At 41.6% G+C, this 11,154-nt stretch overlaps 1 long non-coding RNA gene across 1 annotated transcript; it reads left to right on the top strand.

Moving 5' to 3' along the window:
• The first annotated feature begins 2,109 nt into the window (after positions 1 to 2,109).
• On the top strand, positions 2,110 to 8,505 carry LOC124265156. Its single transcript, XR_006895355.1, has 3 exons — positions 2,110 to 2,243; positions 8,237 to 8,243; positions 8,480 to 8,505. It is a non-coding gene; the product is annotated as an uncharacterized LOC124265156 (long non-coding RNA).
• The last annotated feature ends 2,649 nt before the right edge of the window (positions 8,506 to 11,154 follow it).

Raw genomic sequence — 11,154 nt, 5'->3', positions numbered from 1 at the left:
GTGAGGCATGGAGCTCTGGAGGGGTTTAGTTTGAATTTTTTAATTGTTGATTTCTATATATTGCTGTACTTATGTGTAATGAGTTTAAATAGTGGGTTGTGTTGGGCTCCAGCCCAGTAATTGAGTGTTGTTTGGTTGATTCTTTGTGTGAATGAAGTAGTGCCTGAAAGTAGAAGTAATGTGTTTAGGGAGGTACCAGTCCTCGTACCTAGGGCTAGTTTTAGCGCTTTATATTGAATAGAGTTAATTTTTTGGAGATTGTAGGGGGGGGGAGCGAGCGGAGGACCGGGGCGGCGTAGTCCAATTTAGGCAGTATAAGCGTTTTATATATGTTGATGAGTGTGTGTTTGTCGGCACCCCAGTTTGTGCCGCTGATGGCTCTCATTAAGTTGAGATCTTTTTGACATGAGTTGACCAAGTTATGGATGTGGGGCGTCCATGTCATATGTTGGTCGAAAGTCACTCCTAAGAATTTTGCTTCCTTTTTTAATTCAATTTTTTGGTGATTTAAGTGCAGTTTGGGTGTATAATTTTGCATACGTTGGGTTTTGAAGAGAATGCCCACGGTTGTTTTTACATTTATGAGGAATCCCCACTGTCGGGCCCAATTTTGGATATGATTTAGCATTTTTTGACATTTTGTGGAGATTTGTTTTATAGAGGTTTTATATCTGCAAATTTAGCTTTTGAAATTTCTGGCCATTTATCCGGGAAAATATCATTGATCATGAAATTAAAAAGTGTTGGCGATAATATGCTGCCCTGGGGGGTCCCATTTTCTAGGGGGTGGGGGTCCGAGAGGGTGTTGTGAGATTTGAGGATGTGTCTATTATTAAGGAAAGAGTGAATGAAATTTAGAATTCTTCCGTGAATGGCATATTGTTGGAGTTTTTGTATGAGGCCGTTGTGCCAAACCATATCAAATGCTTTACTAAAGTCAATGAAAATGGCCATAGTGTATTGTTTTTTGTGCATGGGCTACTTTAATATCTTGTTCTAAATGTAAAATATGGTCCAAAGTTTGCCGGTTTGGAGTAAAGCCACTCTGCTCCTCCTTGATTAGGTTTTTGAAGAGATAAGGTGTTTGAGCCTGTTGTTAATTATACTTTCTAGAGTTTACATAAATGAGAGGTGGGGAGATGGGGCGATATGAATCAGGCTCATTGCTGGGTTTCCCTGGTTTGAGGATTGGTACCACCTTGGCTGTTTTCCATGTATTTGGTATAGTACCTGTGGTCCAGATATGGTTAAAAGGGGTAAGTGTTAGGTTTTGCATGTTTGGTGTAAGTTTGTTGAGTATAGTGTATGTAATGGTATCTGGACCCGGGGCTGAGGCTGTCTGTTTGTTTTTAATGCAGAATGGAGTTTATATTTATGATTTTATTTATAGGTGAATCTGTATGGGGTGGTTGTGGGGTGTATGGAGGATGATTTTTTATAGTGTTTTGGAAGGAGGGTGGGTAGTTGGTGGAGCTACTTACGGCCGAAAGGTGGGCAGCAAATGCATTAGCTCTGTCTTTGTTTGTGGCTAGGTCCGGAAAGTTTGGAGAAATAGTTTTTTGGGAGATGCCCTTAATGGCCTTGAATTTATTCCACATGGTTCTGGAGTTTCGATTTGATAGCCTAAGGGTAGAACAAAATTGTTTCCAGTGGTCACTTTTTGCTGCCTGGATTAATTTCTTGGTTTTATTTCTTAGTTGTTTTGCCAAATGTAATTTCGAACGGTCCCTTTTAGATTGATTTAGGGCCCTTTTTCTTGCCTTTCTGGCTTTAATGATTTCAGTGCTCCACCAGGGGACTGTTTTTTGTGCAGGGTTATACCGAAAGGTGGGGATGCATTTTTCTGTAATATCTAGTATGGCGTTAGTGAGGTTGTTGTTGAAGGTGTTAATGTCTGTGTTGAAAATGGTTGTAGTGTCTATTTGTTTACATAGTGTTGTGAATTTGTTCCAGTCTGCTTTTTAATGTTGTATCTTAGTGGGGGCGGGGGTGGGTGGTGGGGGTGTGGTGAGTGTGGGAATATGTGATGTGATTGTAATTTTGATGGGGCAGTGGTCGCTGGCCCAGGTGTCGTCGTGTACCTCCCATATACAAGCTTGTGTATTTTGGGTGTGGTGAGTGTGATGTCAATTGCTGTAGGTGTCTGTAGATGGGAGATGGGATAGCGGGTAGGTTGATTGTCGTTAAGAGAATTGAGGTTTTGTGTGCTTAGCCAGTCGGCTAGGCGGGTGCCGTTTAAATCAGTGACAGTGGATGGTGTGCATTAAAGTCTCCGAGGATAATAGTTTGGGGACCTATGAAATTAGCCAGGATGTCCAAATCTTGGGTGGAGATTTTGAAATTTGGTCTTCTATAAACGTTAATGATGGTTAATTTATTATTTAATTTAGGCCAGGGTCTAAATCTTTTACTGGAATTTGCAAATAAAATGCATAGTTAGCCTGGTCCGGAATAAAATTGTAGCCTGGTAAAGGCATTTTGGGGGATAATCTTGTTTCTTGCAGAGCTATAATATCGGGTGAAATTTTGTTTTGGGCAATGAGTGCCTTGAGCTCATGCCCATGAGCTCAGAGACTGTTGCAGTTCCACTGTATAAGTGCCATGGTTACTGCAATTAGGAATAGGATTTTAATAAATGCCATGGCGTGGGGCATGAATTTGGAAGAATGGGGATTTGGTGCTAGAGTAGCTTAGAGGTTGGTTGTTTAAAAGGGTTTTGAGAGCGATGAGGGAGACTGGCCAAGCTTTTGTGATAGAGTTTGGATTTATGTGAGAGAGTATGTAGTTTTTAGCTGTTGGTTTTTCCATTAGTGTGGGCTGCAATGATAAATTCGACAATTTTGTTTAAGTTTTGGTTTACTTTTTGTGGTGTGAGGGTTAGTGTGGGTTTGTGGCTGGTGCTGGTGCTGGGTGTTGTAGGTGGGGGCTTGAGTTTTATTTGTGGGTAGGGGGTTGGTGGTTTGTGTTGGGAGGTGTTTTGGGGTGGGGGAGGGTTAGTGGGTTTGGAGGGGTGCAGTTTGGGACGTGTTTGTTTAGGTGGGGCAGTTGGGATGGGGTGTGGGGAGGAGGGTTGTTTAGGGGTGGCGGTTTTGGGTGGGTGTGGTGGGGGTTTAGTTTGGGTGGGTGGGTAGGGCGTGTAGGTTTGGTGGTTGGATGGGTGGAGCGGTGTTTGGTGGGTTTAGGTGATGGGGAGTGAGTAGAATGATGAGTTGGGGGTGGAGGAGGAGGGATGAGCTAGCTGAGAGGATGGAGTTGTATGAGAGTAGTGTGCGTGCTGGTTTTGGCAGGTCGGTGTTTTTGATGTGTTTGTTGAGCCTGAGGATGTGTTTTTGTTTGATGGGACATGTATTTTGTGTAGCGGTGTGGCCGGGTGTGTTGCAGTGAATGCAGTATTTTTGTTGGCGACATTCATCAAGTGTGTGTGTGTGTCCGACCCGCATTTTGGACATAACATGGGGAGTTTGCATGAGTCGGAGATGTGTGAGAATGAGAAACAATATTTGCATTGTTGTGGGTTTTTGCGTGTTGGGTGTACTTTGTAAGTGAGAGCGCCAAATGTAATGTGAGTGGGGAGTGTAGTGGTGTCGAATGTGAGAAAGGTTGTTTGTGTGTTAGGGTTGTAGGTGGTGGGTTGTCTGTTGTTGATGGCTCTGAAGTTTGTGATTTTTGGTTGATTGGGAATGGTGTTTGCGATGTCAATGAAGTGTTTGATATCTGATTCTGTTTCTCTTGTGTCTATGTATATGACTCCTTGGATGGATGTCTGCCAGCGTGGATACTGCCAACTTATCTGCTTGCCGTCTATGAGAGTGTGTTTTGAGGTGTAGTTTAGTGATTGTTTGTCCGTGAATGTGATTTTGAAGCCTCGTCCGCAATTATTTATGTATTTGTATTGTATGTTGTGTTGTTTGAGGCAGAGGGCAAATTTATTTATTGAGTATGTGTGATTAAGTGGTGTGTGGGTGTTTGTGGCAAAAGCGAGGAGTATAAGTTTGTTGTCTTTGGTTTGGGGTGGAGTGGCTTTGTCGCATTGTTTTTTGTTTGATTGGGAGCTTTCGGTGGGTGAGATGTGTGGGCGCTTGGTGGATTTAGTTGTGTTGCTTGGGTGTTGTGGAGGAGGGGGTTGTTTGGTTGTTTGTTGGGGTGGGGCGAGGGAGTCAAGGTCAATACCAAAATTTATAGGGATGGGGTTTATTTGATGTGGGGAGGTGAGGGGTGGGAAATCTTTGTTGGTGTGGAGAACAGTGAGATGGAGAGGGGAGGGGAGGCCATGGTGTGGAGGGGGAGGTTGGTTTGTATGGGGGGGGCAGTAGGGGCTTGGATTATGTACACTATATACACAGATGAATACAAACAAATGGAAAAATAAAGTACATTTATACAAGAGATTTAGGAAAAGAAAAGGAGAGATGAATATTGTAGAGAGCGATTGCTTGATTGTCTTTAGGATTTTATGAGAGTAGTCTCTGGGAATAGTTCAGTGGGTAACACTTGCGTGTTTCCTGGCCCGAGGGCCGCGGTGGGCGGCCGGTGGGTTGAGGTCTGTAGTCTGTTAGCTGAGGGCTTCAGAGGAGGAGGAGGTTAGAGATGGCGGGGCCAGCTTTTTAGTTGAAGTAATGGCGGCGACTGGCGATCGGTGCAGGGCGTTGCGTGTCACCATTGACCAACTCCAAGCGCATACTAAGCGTATCTGAATGATGTGGGCGGCGACGACGACGAGTTTGATGGTTTAGCGTAAGGCAAAGGCCGTGGCTGTGGGTTGAAAGGCTGTGGGTGAGCTGGCTGGGTTGAGAGGCCGTGACCTTGTACTGGAGAGGTTGTACTGGTTTGTTTACAATTTAGTGGCTACTGATTGGCTGAGAGAGGGCGCGGACGTCGTAGCAGAAATAAGGCACTCTGGATAAGTGAAATTGATTCCCAGGTCTAAATAGGTAGGCTTATGTTGGTAATAGAGTAATAGAATGGATATATGTTCACGTGACCTGCAAAGTATTCTGGAACAACAATAATTGTAATATAGGCCTTAAGGCCAGAATTACTGAATAAACTGAACTGAACTAATAGTATGGATAAATGAAGTTTTGAAGCCTAGTCTAAATATATAAGCTATTGAGAGGTAGTGTAATGGAGATTTGTTTGGGAGGTTCTAAATTTTATGGATTAGGTTGGAGTTTTCTAGAAAGGTGGCTATGGCGTGGAAGATAGTGGGCGGGTTGAGGGGATTAAAAAGTAAATGTATATTATTGTGGTATTTAGATGGTATACTGTTGTGTAGTTGTGTGATGTTTGTTTGTTGTAGGTAGCATTGTGTGAATATATGGTTTATGTCTTCTGGTGTGTTGCAGTGGGAGCAGAGTTCATCTGGGTGTCTGTTTTGTTTATAGAGTGTATAATTGAGATTTGTGATGCCTGTGATTAGTCGGTTTATGCAAATGTCAATGTTTTTGATATTGGAGAATGTAGGAAGTTTGCTGATAGGTGTTTTTATGATGTTTTTAACCCATGTTGATTTATTAGTATTTATGTTGTGCTGGAAGTTTCATTTGGATATATTTTTTTTAATAAGTTGTTTGAGTTCTGTTTTGGATGTGTGGAAATTGATGCTAGGTGAGTTGTGTGTGGTTGCTAGCTTGGCGGCTGTGTCTGCAGTGTTATTTCCTGGAATGTTGGTGTGGCTGGGTATCCATATGAATGTTATGTTTTTGTTTAAGCGTTTGAGTGAGTCTGTTTGTATTATAATATTATGCATTAAGTCAGGGCGTGATTTTGAGTGCATATTTTGTATTTGTTTGATAGAGCTGAGAGAGTCGGATAGTATGAGAAAGTTTGTATGTTGAATTGATGGTATTAGGTGTAGTGCTGAGAGGATTGCAGTTAGTTTGGCGGTGTTAATAGTGGTGTAGTTTGAGTAGTGCAGGTTTGTTGTTAGTGGGGGGGTTTGATCTACATGTATACCTATGCCTGTTTTATTGTTTTTGTTGATGGATGCATCTGTGTAGATGTGGGTGTATGCAGGGTAGTTTGTTTGAATATAGTTGTTTATAATATTTAATTTGGTGTGTATATCAGTGTTGTTTGGCAGGTTTTGTAGTGTGGAGTACTAAAGTGGTGTCTGTGGGTGGTGGGGGTTTGTCGTGGATGTAGCTTGTAATGGGAGGTGTGTGGGGTATGGTGTTTAACTGTTGGGCATGTAGCAGACTGGTGAGGTGGGTAAGGCATGGAGCTATACTTGGTTTTATTTTGAATTTTTTAAGGGTTGATTTTTTTATGTTGTTGTATTTGTTTGTAATTAGTTTGAAGATGGGGTTGTGTTGGGCCCCAGCCCAGTAGGTGAGCGTGGTTTGGTTGATTCTGTGGGTGATTGAAGAGTTGCCTGTAATAAGGAGCAGTGTATTAAGGGAGGTACCACTCCTCGTGCCTGTGGCTAGTTTGAGGGCCTTATATTGGACTGAGTTTAGTTTTTGGAGGTTACAGGGGGATAGGTTGTGGAGAACCGGAGCGGCGTAGTCCATTCTCGACAGTATAAGAGTTTTGTATATGTTGATGAGTGTGTGTTTGTCGGCACCCCAGTTTGTACCGCTGATGGCTCGCATTAAGTTTAAATCTTTTTGACATGAGTTGACCAAGTTATGAATGTGGGGTGTCCGTGTCATATGGTGGTCGAAAGTTACTCCTAGGAATTTGGCTTCATTTTTTAAGTCAATTTTTTTATTATTTAAATGTAGATTGGTTATATAATTTTGCATTCTTTTAGTTTTGAATAGAATGCCCACGTTTTTTTTACATTTATATGGAACTCCCATTTTTGGGCCCAATTTTGAATGAAATTTAGCATTCTTTGTATTTTAGTAGATGCCTGTTTTACAGAAGTGGATGAAGTTCAAAATGAAATGTCGTCGGCAAATTTGGCAGTTGAGATTTCAGGCCATTTTTCTGGAAATATGTCGTTAATCATAAAGTTGAATAAAGTTGGGGATAGTTTACTCCCCTGGGGGGTGCCATTTTCCATTGGGTAGGGATCCGAAATGGTGTTGTGAGATTTGATTGTTATTTGTCTATCGTTTAGGAAAGAGTGAATGAAATTTAGAATTCGACCGTGTATGGCATGTTTTTGAAGTTTTTGTAGGAGGCCGTTATGCCAAACCATGTCGAATGCTTTACTGAAATCTATAAAAATGGCCATTGTGTATTGTTTTTGTGCTTGGGCTACTCTGATGTCTTGTTCCAGATGTAAAATGTGATCTAAAGTTTGTCGATTAGGAGTGAAGCCACTCTGGTCCTCTTTTATAAGATTTTTATTTAAGATTTGGTGTTTTAGCCTATTGTTAATGATAGTTTCAAGAGTTTTGCATAAGTGAGAGGTGAGTGAAATGGGGCGGAAAGAATCTGGGTCGTTATTTGGTTTGCCAGGTTTGAGGATTGGTACCACCCTGGCTGTTTTCCATGCAGTAGGTATGTTGCCTGAAGTCCAGATGTGGTTGAAGAGTGTAAGTGTAAGGTTTTGCATGTTTGGTGTGAGTTTGTTTAGTATGGTGTAAGTGATGGCATCTGGACCTGGGGCTGAGGCTGTGTTTTTGTTTCTTAGTGCAGATTTAAGCTCGTGTATGTTAATGGATTTGTTTATTGGGAGGTCTGTATGGGGGAGAAGGGGTATTATATTTTGGAATTGTGGTGGGTAGTTGGTGGAGCTACTAGTGGTCGAGAAATGGGCAGCAATAGCGTTAGCCTTATCTTTGTTTGGGGGGAGGTCTGGGATATTAGGTGAAATGGGGTTTTTTTTAAATGCCCTTTATGGCTTTAAATTTGTTCCACATTTGTCGAGTGTTAGCCTTGTTTAGCCTAAGGGTTGAACAAAAGTTTCTCCAATGTTGGATTTTTGCTGCCTTTATTAGTTGTATAGTATTATTTCTTAGTTTTTTTGCCAAATGTAATTTTGAACGGTCCCTTTTTGATTGGTTAAGGGCCTTTTTTCTTGCCTTTCTGGCGTTTATGATGTCTGAGCTCCACCAGGGGACTGTTTTTAGTGCTGGGTTGGACCGAATGGTGGGAATGCATTTTTTTGTGATGTTTATAATGGCGTTTGTGTAGTTGTTGTTGAATGTGTTTATGTCGTGGTTGTAGATGCTAGTAGTGTCTAGTTGTTTGCAGAGTGTGGTAAATTTATGCCAGTCTGCTTTTTTTAGGTTGAATTTGAGTTCAGGAGGTGTGGATTGGATGTTGTTGGTGGTGTTTGTAGGTGTGGGGTGTGTATGTGATGGGATTGTAATTTTGATGGGTCAGTGGTCACTGCCCCAGGTGTCATTGTGGACCTCCCATATACAGGATTGTGTAAGTTTAGGTGTAGTGAGTGTGATATCTATTGCTGTGGGTGAATGTAGGTGGGAGAGTGGGTATCTTGTAGGTTGGTTGTCGTTTAGTGTGCTTAGGTTGTGTTTGTCTAGCCAGTCGGAAAGTCGAGTCCCATTAATGTCGGTGAAAGGTCTTGTGCCCCACAGTGGATGGTGTGCGTTGAAATCTCCGAGGATAATGGTATATGGACTTATGAATTTGGATAGTATTTCTAAATAATCATTAATAGTGATTTTGTGGGTGGGTCTTCTATATACGTTTATGATGGTAAATTCTTTATTATTAAGTTTTGTTTTAATAGCCAGGACTTCTAGATCTTGGGTGGGGATGTCGAAAGTGGTATAATTTAATTGCTCTGTTATAAAGAAGCCCAGGCCTCCGGCAGGGGGGGGGCTGGGATGTTTACGGGCCGAGGTCTATCTTTCCGAATGAAAATATAGCCTGGTATTTTGAAGGCATTTTTAAGTGATAATTTGGTTTCTTGCAGAGCGATTATTTGGGGGGAGATTTTATTTTGGGCGATGAGTGCCTTAAGCTCATGCCCGTGTACTCGGAGTCCATTGCAGTTCCACTGTAATATAGCCATGGTTGCAGTAATTTGTAGCAGTAGATTAATAAAGACCATGGATTGGGGCATAATTTGCAATAGGTTGTTGGTGGCTAGGGCAGCTTAGTGGTTGGAAAGGTTTAAGAGAGGTAAGCGTAATTGTATAGCATATTGGGGCTTAATTTGTAATGGTGCAGTTAAGCTGTACTAATTAGGAATAGGGGACCTAAGAAAAAAAGAAAAACGGGTTTGTAACGGATGGAGGGGGGTTGGGGAGGCGGTAAGGCAAAGGCCGTGGCTGTGGGTTGAAGGGCTGTGGGTGAGCTGGCTTGGTTGAGAGGCCGTGACCTTGTACTGGAGAGGTTGTGCTGGTTTGTTTACACTTTAGTGACTACTGATTGGCTGAGCGAGGGCGCGGACGTCGTAGCAGAAATAAGGCACTCTGGATAAGTGAAATTGATTCCCAGGTCTAAATAGGTAGGCTTATGTTGGTAATAGAGTAATAGTATGGATAAATGAAGTTTTGAAGCCTAATCTAAATATATACGCTATTGGGAGGTAGTGTTATGTAGATTTGTTTGGGAGGTTCTAAATTTTATGGATTAGGTTGGAGTTTTGTAGGAAGGTGGCTATGGCGTGGAAGATAGTGGGCGGGTTGAGGGGATTAAAATGTAGATGTATGTTATTGTGGTATTTAGATGGTATACTGCTGTGTAGTTGTGTGATGTTTGTTTGTTGCAGGTGACAGTGTGTAAATATATGTTCAATTGTTTCGGGTAGTTTGCATTGTGTGCATAGTCCATCTGGGTGTCTATTTTGTTTGTATAATGCGTGGTTTAAGTTTGTTATGCCTGTGATTAGTCTAGTGATAAGTATGTCAAGGTGTTTGTTGTTTGAGTAGGTGAGGGTTTTGGTGATAGGTTTGGTTATGATGGCTTTAACCCAGATGGATTTGTGTGTATTGAAGTTGTGTTGGTAGTTTTGGTTGAGTATGTGAGATTTGATGAGTTGTTTGATTTCTGTTTTGGATGTGTGGAATTGAATGGCTGGAGAGTTGTGTGTGGTGGCTAGTTTGGCTGCTATGTCTGCTGTATTATTTCCTTTGTTGTGAGTGTGACCTGGTATCCACATTAATGTTATGTTTTTATTTAATTGAAGTAATGAGTGAATCTGTATAATTAGTTTGTGTATTAGGTCGTTACGTGATTTTGAGTGCTTATTTTGGAGTTGTTTGACGGCGCTGAGGGAATCTGTGAGTATTAAGATGTTGGTGTGGTGCATAGTGGGATTAGGTGGAGTGCAGTTAAGATGGCTGTTAATTCTGCTGTGTTAATGTTTGTATGGTTTGTATAGTGGAGGTTTATTTGTTAAGGGGGTGTTTGTTGTACGTGGATGCCTATGCCTGTTCGATTGTTTGTACCGATTGATGCGTCTGTGTATATGTAGGTGTGGTTAGGAGTAGTTTAGGTTGATGTGGGTTTGGATGAGGTTTGTTTTGGTGTGAATGTCTGGTATTTTAGAGGAGATTTTGAAGTGTTTCTGCTAAGGTGTAGTATCTGTAGAGGGCGGAGGTTTGTCATGAATGTAGCTTGTTATGGGAGGTGTGTGCTGGATGGGTGATGTTTTAGATATTTGTGAATGCAAGAGCGTTAATTGTTGAGTGTGAGTGAGTAGGGGCTTTGTTTGGGTTGTTTTTAATTTTTGATAGTGGATTTTTTGAGTGTTGGTGTGTTTGTATATTTGTATATTGGGTTGTGTTGACTAGCCAAAATACCCAGTAAATTGAAGTGCGTTTGGTTTATTCGTGTTTTGATTGAAGGATGCCTGTGAGTAGGAGAAAAAGTGTTGTAGGAGGTGCCAGTCCTAGTGCCTAGAGGCTAAGGGCTTAAGAACTTATACTGTATGGAATTAAGTTTTGTAGGATTAGATGGGGAGAGGAGTGGAGGACCGGAGCAGCGTAGTCAATCAGTCTAGACTGTATAAGAGTTTTTGTATATGTTAATAAGTGTTTGTTTGTGGCTCCCCAGTTTGTACCACTGATAGCTCGCATGAGATTTTAAGTCTTTTGACATGAGTTGACCAGATTATTAATGTGGGGTGTCCATGTCATGTGTTGGTCAAAAGTTACACCTAGAAATTTTTCGAACTTGATTTCCTGGTTATTAAGGTGGAGTTTGGGTGTATAATTTTGCATTCTTTGCTTTTTGAATAAGATGCCCACGGGTTTTTTTGACGTTAATGTGGAACCCCCATTTTTG

Source organism: Haliotis rubra, unplaced genomic scaffold (genome assembly GCF_003918875.1).
Source record: "Haliotis rubra isolate DU_JTF1 unplaced genomic scaffold, ASM391887v1 Scf121, whole genome shotgun sequence".
NCBI lineage: Eukaryota > Metazoa > Mollusca > Gastropoda > Lepetellida > Haliotidae > Haliotis > Haliotis rubra.
The sequence above is the reverse complement of the archived record's forward strand: the minus strand, read 5'-3'. Positions and strand labels throughout refer to the sequence as shown.